Below are 12,353 nucleotides of genomic sequence, written 5' to 3'. Positions count from 1 at the left end.
CCCTAAATACCTCAACCGAAAAACTCCTCCAGCTAGGCCTACACAACACGACAGGTGAGCTTATCGAGGCCCACCGACAGACAATACATACGTCTCGCGAGAACAACCACCGGCAGGCACATCCTACACACCCTCGGCATCAGGATACCAGCCACGGATCCCACACAGCTCCCCGTCCCCAATCACATTCACCGCGAACTACTTATTAAACCTCTCCCTAAAAACATGCACCCCACCTACCACGAACCCCGCCGTAGAGCTCGCGCACGGGCGCTCCACAAAAACGATGGCATGGAACCGGGTGCCGTGTGGGTGGATGCCGCATGCAGAGGCGAGGACGCGGTTGTAGCCATCACGAACCCCTACCTACAACTGATCGCTACCCTTCACATATCCCCCACTGCCACTTCGGATGAGGCTGAAGAAGCCGCTATTGCCATAGCCATCACGCGCACGGAGGCCTGGTATATACTATCGGACTCTAAAACTGCCATACTAAATTTCGCCCGCGGAAGAGTTCACTTCCCTGCATTTCGCATATTGAACTCCCTCGCCGCACACCCGCCCCGCCACATGGAGCTCATATGGGTGCCTGCCCACTCCGGGAATCCTGGAAACGAGGCTGCCATTGCTTTAGTCCGAGGTTCTTTCAACCGGGCACCGGCGGCCTCCGATCTGGGGTTCTCACGGGCGCGCATGCATTCCTTCAGTGAACTGACGCAGGCCTGCAAAGCCGAGCGTCTGCTGTACCCCTCAGCCCATCCCTCCTTCGACAATTATCATCAGACACTTTGGAGGCGGCTCCAAATACGCACCTTACCCTCCCCTTATATACGCTCGCGCTATAACCAAGTCCACACAAACCCCTCCTGTACCCTCTGCCACCACCCCAAAGCCACTCTCGATCATATCATTTTCCTCTGCCCGGCGGATCCTCCACCGCGGGGCCTGGAGCACCTTACCACTTGGGAGGCTTTGGAGACCCTACTGCGCTCCGTGGACCCGGCCAAGCAAGCCATCGCTACAGGCCGGGCTGCCAGCGTCATGAGCCTCCGGGACATGAACGTATAAGTGCAGTCGGGCCGTGCGGGGGCCCAAAGACCTGTGTGTCCTTAACTCCCCTGTATGTAATAAAGTTTACACCACCTGACGCCTCCCTACACCCTTTGCACCTCTTTCATTCCATTTGCCCTTGTTTGCCTTATCAACTGATTGATTAGTTATCGATTGGTTGAATGTCTTTATTGACTGCGAGGTTCGACGTTAATTCATCAATTTCCCGAATTTCTTTTATTCCTTGCCTTAATTAATCACATTCGGAATGATTATATTTTTATCACTTCAATCGCCCATTTTGAGTTTTCAAATTTGGCGTCACGATTTGTTTTGAAATTTGGCGCCATGGTTCGTTCCTACCCACCTACTTGTTTTCACAACCATTCGCTACTTTCACACCCATTCTCTACATCTGTTACTAATCATCCGATCGACATAAAAAATTTTCTCATCATCCTCGCATCGTCCTCTATCGATTACAACCATTCGTTTGATGTTATCTGTTCTGAAAAGGCCATAAATGCTGCGGACACATTTTGGTGACCCGCTTTGGTGACCCGACCCCGTCGACATAGCCTAGAAATGCTTTCGCATTAATAACTGGCTCCCTGGGACAGTGGACACCTCAGTCGCGCTTTAACCTACGTGGCGGTAGTGACAGATAGGCGCTGCATGCGTTGGCATTCACAACGTTGCAGCAGAAACGAGGCACTGAAGCTATAAACCGTTGGCGTTCATTGTGTTCATTGCCGTTGGCAACGTTCTAGACTCCGATGATTTTGAGAAACGGCAGGGGCATAAGTGGCTAACTAGCTCCCCGAGCAACACCCTGTAGGCTAGGCAATGCCTTTCTGCTCCTGTGTGACGTCATCACATCACACTACGATTGGCACCGGAGTTCGTGTTCTTCATGAAGGGACGGTGCTGCGCGCTCGTTCGCTCTTGTGTAACTGCAGCGCTATGTGAAATCGTTCTTTGAAGATTTTGGCCCCATGATTTAATGCTGGCATATATGTATGATGTCATTTCCGGTACACAGTCAGCGGTGAATAGGTTTAAAAACTGAATCTTAGGGGTTTCCGTATTATGAACATATATGTTGGCTATTCAGTGTCTTTCACTATCGCCTAATATTGCCTGAAAGTCCGCACATTTTTTTTTCTGCGGGGCATTGATATTCCGCTGTGCGTTCACATATATCTTTATTTTGCTAATAGCTCGTTGCATGACGCGAACTTGGAAATTATTTTCGGGCAAAAATTGAACCGTGCGGTATATCACCGAGCGCCGACTGTTTTCCAGGAATCTCAATACTATTTGTAACCTTTTTCTTCCAAACAAACGCTCAACCCTCCCTCCAGAAACACACAAAAAAACATTGCCATACGGTATGGCTCTCAGAACAGCTTACAGCTCCATGCATGGCATCTGAACGGAGCGACTGAGCACATGCCTTTCTATTTGATAAAATTGAAGCAAGCTGTGTTACATAAAAAGGATATGTTTATTAAGAAGTACTTGCAGCTGGGCTTGTTGGTACGTATTCGTGAAAGACATGAGAGCGCAAAATGGCAACACCGACGAGAAGAGAACAGGACGAGCGCTGAATATTGTCAACGGCGATTAAGAGCATGGATAAGGGCAGAGGCTATATAAACGCTCTTCCTTGAATAAATCCTGTTGAAAGTGCAGCGCTCATTGTCGACTGCGATCAATAGCATGGATAAGGGCAGAGGCTATATAAACGCTCTTCCTTGAATAAATCCTGTTGAATGTGTAGCGCTCATTGTCAACTGCGACTGATAGCATGGATAAGGGCAGAGGCTATCTAAACGCTCTTCCTTGAATAAATCTTGTTGAAAGTGCGGCGCTTGTTCTGTTCCCTTACTCGTCCGTGTCGCCATTTTGCGCTCTCATGTCTTTCACGGATATGTTTATTACAGAGTGCACGCATTCAGAAAACTTTCAAAGGTGCGCAACACAAAGAGTCAGAACAGTCAAGATTTCGAAGTGTTAAGCTTTCGTTTTTGAGCACCTTTTGCTTGCACAAGACTGTCGTTCCTATTTTTACAATAGTTTTTCAGCAGAATGTTTGTTGCAGCGCTAAGAATGTGATGCAGGACCAAATGAGGACTATGACCGCTTTCGCATTCGTCGAAACTGTCACCGTCTTCTATCAGGTTGGTAGCCAGTGTGAAAAGGGCTTGCCTTTGGTTCGCAAGAGAATGGAAATGCACAGCATACTTTTCACTTCGCAGCTTGTCCAGGACGATTTCAGCAGTCATACAGCTGGAGGTTGGAGGAACTTGAGCCCTCCGCGATTCATGTTTGCTATAATTTCAGCATTCTCAATTATGATGTCTTCATCTTCTACCAAATTTGCTCGGCAAGCAGTGCATGCAGGGTTTTTAAGTGCTGCATGGGAGAAGTATCCGGTCACGTACGTTATAGCTGGCAGATTTTGTGAATTAATTTCGAAGTCCTTGTCATTTACGTCAATGTTGAACCTCTCTAGAATCGCCTAATCAATGCTGACAGCAGGTGCCCCTGAATCCATGCCTGGTAGCGCCAGGGCTCTTTGTAGGCGAAGCTCGGGCTCGGATTCGAACACATGTCTGATGGACACGTGGTACTGCTACCCGGAAACCTGCCTATACTTGACAAATCTTTCCTCCAAGCAGTCTGTCTGGAACTTCCCTAGAAGTACGTATTCAAATCCAAGGTCTTCAAGGCAATAGTTTGTTATCTTGACCAAGGCTTCCATAGTGAGACGCAAGTCACTGTGGGTCTCCCGAGTGAGAATTCCATTGTCAAACTTGAAATCTCACAGAGGTGAAGCCACTGCATGATTGTTTGGAGGAATTCAACTTGTGGACACAGCTTTTCTGTAATGGGAGCCTGCAGGTCATCACGAAGCCGGCGTCTTTTGCTGGGCGACTTCACATTAACAATCTTCCACCAGGTTTCGACAACCTTTAAAAATTCCGCTGTTCCAGCTGCATGTTGCTGTGCATAGCGTTGACCGCATGTTTCTAGAGCAGCAGCTATGGTTGATAGGTTGAACACTTTTAGTGCAAACTTCACATTTGGCCTTTTCATATTAAATGGATTTAGGGCCTTTGCTGACAATGTTGGAGCAGCCTTGATAAGGTGGTCTTCTTTTAGGTGAAGATCACGGAGGGTCTTGAACGAAGCAGTGATAATTTTTGGGTTGGAGTTCAAATTCATAAGTGAAGGAAAAAGCATGCATGTTCCATGGTTCTTTTGGTTGATCCAATTGTTCCGAATACATTTCAACAAGTGAACAAGGTCAATAACAGAAAAAGAGGACGAGTGGGATCCAATAGGTGAGGACAGGAGCTGCTGAATTTTGATGACAATTCAAACAGAGACATTGTTTTGCGATTGATAGAGTTGTTATCTATGATGATTGCAATGATGCGAAGCTCAACCTTTTCAAGCTCATTTATGATTCTGCGGAGCACAGTGTTCAGCCTTTAAGCATTGATTTGTTCAACTAGCAAAATGTGAACACTTTTTTGTGATGACAGGAGGTTTGAGTCATAGACATGAGCAGTCTTTGCTGCATTTGAAGTGTTGCTGGCTGTGCCGACAATCGTGCCTCCTTTATAATCAAAATACGCCTGTAGATGGATCTCATCCACCATGAGAACCACTGACTTCTCATGATCCTTCATTATTAATAATAATAATTTGTTTTGAGGGAAAGGAAATGGCGCAGTATCTGTCTCATATATCGTTGGACACCTGAACCGAGCCGTAAGGGAAGAGATAAAGGAGGGAGTGAAAGAAGAAAGGAAGACAGAGGTGCTGTAGTGGAGGGCTTCGGAATAATTTCGACAACTTGGGGATCTTTAACGTGCACTGACAACGCACAGCACACGGGCGCCTAGCGCCCTAATCACTGAGTCACCGCGGCGGGTTGCTCCTTCATTGCATTCGCGATCTTCGCATAAAGCAGGAAAGAAGCATCCTGCTGCTCAGCTGCTGGATTTATAACATATGCATTGCATACACGCCTGATCGTGGACTCAAGCGGCAATGTGAGACCTCCGTAGTTCCGAAAGTACCTATAAGCATGAGGAGGGATGGTAAATAGAAGGCTGGAAAATACCAACAGCTCTGAAGAGTAGCGGGGTGACTTGCTTAAAAGAGGACTTGATCCTTTAAAAATGCTAAAGCATCTTGCCGATCTTCGTCTTGCATTTCTTGATTTGTTTTGTCTTTAAAAAGAGATAGCACGAGCTTCAATGTGCCACCTGTCTTGTCTTTAGGTTTGCGGAAGGCAGGAGCCTTATCAGAGCTCTCAACGGCATCCAACAGACCTGTCAAGCAACGAATATCAACCACAGTTTTTTGAATGATCTCCACGCCATCAAGTTTGGCGACCTCGGCATCATGAAAATACAGCTTTAGAGAGAGATCCTCGACGACATTAACTGACTTTTTGATTGCTGGGGCACCATCTACAGTCAGATTGAGGAAGAGTATAAAGTCATGCTGGGAAACCACCGTCCAGAATTTGGAGACCTTGCTACATGTTATGCATTTCAAGAGCGCCTGAAGGTTGTCAATTTTGTTTCTGTCCTCTTCCGCCTGGTGTGCTTCAATAGACATCTTGATGGCATCCTGCAACGCAGCTGCCTCTCGGCGCGTCCTCTCTTCATCTCGGGCCCCTCGAGAAGTGCTTGCATTTAGGGCATAAAGATATGCCGGGAAGTCTGGAAGTAGGCTTGGAACAGCATCAGGTCGTAACCGTACGAGCTTCAGAGCCACTTCAATTACTTTTCCGGTATTTTTATCTGTGTAGCTTGTTCTATTTACCATGTCGGACGGTTAAAGATGGCGCTCGCAGACCTGGGATCAGAAAACACAAAGACATTAAAATCTCTAGAACCTGAAGTTTAAAAATCAGACAGGTGCATGACAGTACGAGATAAATTTCTATAAATATCGAGTGAACTGAATGTCAGCAATACTATTTCGCTGCGACTTTACAGATTTACCCGGTCCAAAGGAGGCAGCACTACGGAATTATCTCGCAACATGCTGCCCGCAGCGTTTTCAATGCAACTGAGGGAGTAGTACTAACGATAGTTAGATGAATGTTTATTTACCACCGACCGCTTTCCTGCAGTGAGGTCCGCACGGTGGATAGCTCTAATCCATTGAGCTCATCTTGCTTGGTCCGAAGGGAAGGTGAAGATTCGCACACTCTCACCACTATCATAGTTTCCGCGGCACCGCGGTACGCAGGAATGCCCAGGCATTATCGCAGCCTGCACACTGGACACACACTTCCCGGCACCGACGTATTTTTTTTTTGATAGCGTTGTTTATTGCCTCTGGGCATAAGGGGGGTTAGGAAGAAAAGAGAAAAGAAAGTAAGGAAAAGAGTGGGTGGGTGTTAAATAAAGCAGGAAAGATGTGCCGATCTAATGAAGGCGAGAAGGGAACGGTGATGTGGCCCCTGCGTCCAATCAATGTATGAGGACGGGTTGTCTGGGTGAAGACCCGCTGCTGCCAGGTGGCGAATTCTAGTTGGCTTCAGCGCCGGGCAATCTCACAACAAGTGGTGAATGTCAGCTGCAGTGTCTTGTGAGTTGCAGACTGGACATCCTGGGCGGATATACAAGTGGCGAAATTGAGGCCACGTCAGAGTAACGGCAGGAGTGAGGGCAACTCCGACCCGGATCCTCCGGAGCACAACCTCCTCTGCACGGGTAAGACCGCGGGGGAGGGTTATTGCACACGGAGGGACGAGAGCACGTGTAATGCGCCGGAGGTGTTCCTTTCTTGTGAGTAGGAGGGTAGCATCATTCATGGTGAGGAATTGAGGCATTGACGTGGGTAGGGTTGGCCAGCGGGTTGCAGAATCTGCAGATCTTTGTGAATTGAGCAGGTCACGTGGGACCCACTCAATTCGAATGGCTTGCGGGATGCGAGCCGCCAGGCGATGTATATTCTGGCACAATTCTGGGCTGCGGCTGACGCGTCGGAGTAGACTAATTGCTTGAAGGGCTTCAGTACGGATGATAATGTGAGCTGTAAGGAGCAAAGTAACTGCGACTACAGAGCGAAGCGCATCTTGTATAGCAAGCAGCTCAGCACACAAGGAAGTAGGGGGTTCCTCGAATCGAAACCTGGCCCTCTTGTTAAGTGCAGGCTGGCAGGGACAGTGAAGCGCTGTCGTCGTTATACAGCCCTGTCTACCGGCATCAACATATATAATTGAGCCGTGGGGTAGGTGGCTGTCTTGTTCCGCGATTCGCTCGCGAAGGGACGATGCCGCATAAGGTGAGGTTGGGCGACGTAGATCGGTAGGTTTGTTGTCGCTCAACTGCATAAAGTCCCTTGGAGGAAGAACTGACGGTGGCGGCGGCAGTATGGTGTGTGATGAAGCAAAGGTCCGGAGTGCTCGCGGTGAATGCAAAAGGGTGACCTTAAGGCTACGAGCATCACGGCGCTGCTGCACAAGCTCGTCAAGGGTATTTAACTGGGCATTTTCTTGAAGTGCCACGATCGGCGTGATGCGTGGAAGGCAAGTAATAACTCTCATTGCCTCTCGATTGACAGCTTTCAGACGATCCCACTGAGCTCTGGTTAAGTATTGGAACTGTGCTTGGTAAATGAGGCGCGGTTGCAAAACCGCTTTCACCAAATGTCGTGCGACATTGGAGCGAGAGCCGCCGGTTTTGGGAGCAATACGTCTGATTAGACCCAAAGTCTGCAACGCCTGCTTTTTAGCCTGAAAAAGCCAGGCAGTACCCGTTCCCGACTGATGTATCGACAAACCCAGAATTTTTAATGTCGAATATTTTTGAACTGGGGTTCCAGATAGTTGGAGACGGATTGGCGTGGCAGCAAGTTTACGGCGTCCCCAGCGGTTGGCCACTGATATAAACGTAGTTTTGCTCACGGAAAGCTGAAGGCCGACAGACATGGCGTAATTTGCGGTAATATCTAAGGCTGACTGTAGGTCCGCCGCTTGAGTTAGCAGGACATGGTGAGTGCTCCATACCCTGATATCATCAGCGTACAGTAAGAACTTAACGTCCGGGACATCATGTAAGCGCCGTGCAAGAGGAATGAAGGCAATATTGAACAGTGTTTGTGACAGCACCGAGCCTTGGGGTACACCGCGAACAGATTGAAATGATCCTATGGAGTCACCACTGAGGCGTATGGCAAATCGTCTGCCTTCAAGGAAGGATTTTATAAAATTGCATACTCGAAGAGGGAAATGCGGCATGTCAATAGAATGCAAAATGGCAGCATGACTTATATTATCGTAAGCCTTATCGATATCCATGGCGAGGACGGTACGTACACTGTGGCTGCGAGTTGATAACAGAACTTACGACGCCAAGACAGCCAAACCATCTTCAGTGCCGATGAATGGACGGAAGCCAATTTGGGCGAGGTGGTAGAAACCGTGGTGCTCCAGCCACCACGACAGTCATGTGGCTAACATTTTCTCTGTCAGCTTGCGCAGTGTTGATGTTAGAGAAATAGGCCTGAAGTTGCCAAGATCCGTCGGTGGCTTCCCGGCTTTTGGAATTGGGATCACAGTGGCTAATTTCCAAGCCTCAGGCACATAGCCGTTTAGGCATACTGTGTTAATGGTGTCGAGAAGTTGAGGGAGGACAGCACAACTCATCTTCTTGTACACCTCATATGGAATGGCATCTGGACCGGGCGATGTCTTTCGTTTAGCCTCATCTATTGCTGCAACCAGCTCAGGCATGGTAAAAGGAGACGCAATACCCTCGGCATCTGGTGCTGATGGCAGTGTATCTACGTGAGCTGGAATCCCTGCCAAGTTAGACTGGTTAGCTGAGGGGGGCAACACATCATATTTTGGAAAGAATTTCCGTGCCGCTTCTCTGGCGAAATCATCAGGAGACAAGTTAGCTGCGAAGCATGCGGTGCTAGCTGCGTCGGGGCAACGGTGACCGTGTTCCATTGCATGGAAAGTTCGCCAGAGAGATGGATTCGACGACTTCGCAGAAAACTGCTCGCACCACGCATGCCACTGCCTTTGTGATAGATCGCGTTCGTATTTGCGAGCCTTGGCAGTAATATAATTCAGTCTTATACGTGCCTGTGCCCATGTGGGATCACGTGATGCTGCCAGCTCCGCCACTCGGCGAGCACCCCACAAGTTTAGCAGAACGATATCCGGAACCGGACGATCGATGTCTGCCCAGGTGCAGGTGGTAGTCCTGTTTAACGCGCACTGTATGCGGTCAACAAGCGATGGTGACGACTCTGCAGGGAGATCCTCGAGAATAGCACTGAAACAATCCCAGTTGACCACCGTGCACTTGCGGCGTAACCGGCGAGCACGTGATGGATGGACACCGATGATTATAGGGTGGTGGTCACTACCCCAACAGTCAGGCTCAAGGTGCCACGAGGGAGTGCCGGGGCCATACCACCACGTCAGATAAGGAGCATAGGTGGCACTGTGACTGTGACGCATAGCCCGCGTTGCTGAACTGGGGTGATTTAAAAGAATAAACAACGAATCGGCGAAGGCATCCCGCAGACGCCTGCCGCGGAGGCTCGAAGTAGTGTACCCCCAGTCTGGGTGTGGGGCGTTGAAGTCACCTCGGACTAAAATCGGACACCCGGGGTATCTCCTACGCACAGTCAATAACCAGCCCAGATTAATACGGGAGGAAGCGCTACCCGCTGGTCTTACGTAGAAGGTTACCACCACAACAGTTGCTTTCGGTAATTTCACAGCAACTGCAACTACCTCCTGATACGAGGTGCAACAAGTATCTAGAGAGAGGCACACGTGAGGGAAACTCGTCCTAACGTACACCGCCGCCTTTCCCGGAGGGGAAGCATTGTGCACACGATGGTCGTTCATCGAAGGTGACGCGTAACCACTGAAGCCCGGAATTGCTGGCAATGCATTGGTCTCCTGCAGTAACATGGCCCACACCTGGAGCTTGTGCAAGCGAAGACGGGTTTTGAGCTCTCCCACTTTAGTGGAGAGGCCTCTACAGTTCCACTGGAGCACACCAGGAAAGCCGGAACGCGCCATCTTCGGTTAGTAGTCCAAGCGTTGCAAGAGAACAGATGTCACGTTTGATAACTGGGTAACTATGAAGCGGAGCAGGGACGCTGCAGAATTTTCTGGCAATGTGGCAGGTACTCTGGGAAGAGCGGTGAAAGGAGCTGGTGGGCTGGACATGCTCGGTGCTCATTCATCATTTCTAGTGACGATGCCAGATCCTGCTACATGTCTACGGCGGGCAAGCAGTTCACGGTGTTGTCGGAGCCTTGAGACCTCTGCCAAAAGGCGTGCAATTTGGTCATCAACTGCTACCATGTCATCGTTGAGAGGTTCCGGGATGCTACGCTGTTTTGTAGCCTGCTGATGTCGGCAGCCCTTACGCACTTTATCGCTATAAGTCTGCTTGGTAGCAGATTCATGCATGTGCAACATGGGAAGTTCGGGCCACTCGTCTTCATCCGACTGGAGAGGTGCAAACCGGTTGGATGTCTGCACAAGGGGCGTATTCACATTCTGAGTCATTTGTTCAGAATACCCACGACGAATATTTTCTGTTGCCTTTTGCTTTGTGGGGCAAGTGGGTGATGTGATGTCGTGGTCGTCAGTTTTGCAGAGGCCACATCTGTACGCCGCTGCGCCTTCTGACGCAGGTTCTACTTGAGTTGTGAAAGGGCAGGATCTACGCATATGGCCAGGTCTGAAACAACTGTGGCAGTAGATGGCGGTTGGTTTGTATGGCCGAGGGCGTAAAATGCAGCCATAATAATACAAGCAGGCCGGCGGTGTTGATGGGCCTTGCAGGGTGACGATGCATGAGCGCCCTTTTCCCATGTAACGTGCCTGGATCACTCGGTGAGTGGGACAATAAAGCTCACGCTGAAGGGCGGTCTGGTCCTCACTAACATCGACGTTGTAGACAACACAACGTTGCAAGTCGGATCCATCAACCAGGTACACCTGTACCGGTACCGAGACCTCGCTCCTAACTGTAATGCACTGTAACGTTTGCAGACGTTCCACGGCAGCTAAGGTCGGAAGCCACACAGCAATGGTATTGGACTTCTTTCTGGCCGTAAAGCCGCGAAAACCTTTCGTTCCGAGACATGCATCCAGATTTGCCTGCAGGATTCTGGTTGGTATATCTGTAAGGCTTTTCGTTGCCAAAGATTTGATAGTGGCTTTGTAACTCACTGAGCCGTGGGTAGACACAACTTGGCGGTCTGTGGTTAGGCAGGAACGTTTGTCCTGTGAACCGCCGCTGGCCGAAGAGGAACCCGTAGTAGCGTCTCCCGAAGGGCGCTTTTGAGGAGAGCGGAGGGCTGGCGGCCCGATTGGCGGGGCTGATGACAGGTCCATTGCAGTGCTCAACGTGCCATGTGGTATTGGTAGAGGTCGATCCAGAAGTACAGGCTGAGCAGCCGTATCTGTGTTCCGTCCAGAGGGTAAAGCACTCACGAGCTGTTGTACATCTGGAGAAGGCAGGGCAGGCGCCGTATCTGATGAAACAAAGGCACGATTTTGGAGGTCCGGCCCATGCTAAGTGGGTTGTTGTACTGGCGGGAATGCCACCGAGGCAAGCGGCGCAGGCGGAGATACCCCCGCCAGCACGTTACCGGAGGCGCTAGGCCTAGCCTCGGCGCGCAGTTCAGGTCCAGGAATAACTGCGTGACATCTGCTGTGTGAGACGCAATCAGGCGGCGATTGGGCGTCCGAAGCCTCCTCGGATGGCGTGAATCCAGTTCGTTTGCTATAGGGAACGTGGTTACATGGCAGGCGAGATTTCCACAAGAGCGATGTGAAGGCACCTCGTGACACACGCTGCACGAACAAAAAAGAAACGCAGAAATGCGAACGCGTGCAACTACATTCACGAACTGAAGGAACCACTGATGTTTACCGCAATGCGAACGCATTTTCCACTCGAGCACTCTGTACGAAAACGAAAAAGTATAGCAAAACCGCTTACAAAAAACAATTTTACCTTCCAAAATAAGCGGTTCAACGAAAAGCATAAATTTTTATAAAATAACATTTTTATTTTTGCAGTAAACCAGTAATAAAAGCATCAAAATGTTTAATTAAATTCGATACTTCGGCTGGTACTGCTCCGTGCACGCGTTGTTGCACCAAGATCACGGAGACCGGCTGGAGAAAGTGGGGGCACGACAAGCGTTCCTCGAGAGAGAGAGAGAGAAACAACTTTATTGCCATAGATTGGCGGGATTTAGGGCAGGTGGGCTTGGTG

At 49.5% G+C, this 12,353-nt stretch overlaps 2 pseudogenes; both read right to left on the bottom strand.

Moving 5' to 3' along the window:
* Nucleotides 1-3,053: 3,053 nt before the first annotated feature.
* On the bottom strand, nt 3,054-4,302 carry LOC144113285 (uncharacterized; annotated as a pseudogene).
* A 921-nt stretch (nt 4,303-5,223) lies between these two features.
* On the bottom strand, nt 5,224-6,347 carry LOC144113277 (uncharacterized; annotated as a pseudogene).
* Between the last annotated feature and the right edge of the window lie 6,006 nt (nt 6,348-12,353).

This window comes from Amblyomma americanum, chromosome 1 (genome assembly GCF_052857255.1).
Source record: "Amblyomma americanum isolate KBUSLIRL-KWMA chromosome 1, ASM5285725v1, whole genome shotgun sequence".
In the NCBI taxonomy this organism is placed as follows: domain Eukaryota; kingdom Metazoa; phylum Arthropoda; class Arachnida; order Ixodida; family Ixodidae; genus Amblyomma; species Amblyomma americanum.
Note: the sequence above shows the minus strand (reverse complement) of the source record. Positions and strands in the feature narration are given on the sequence as shown.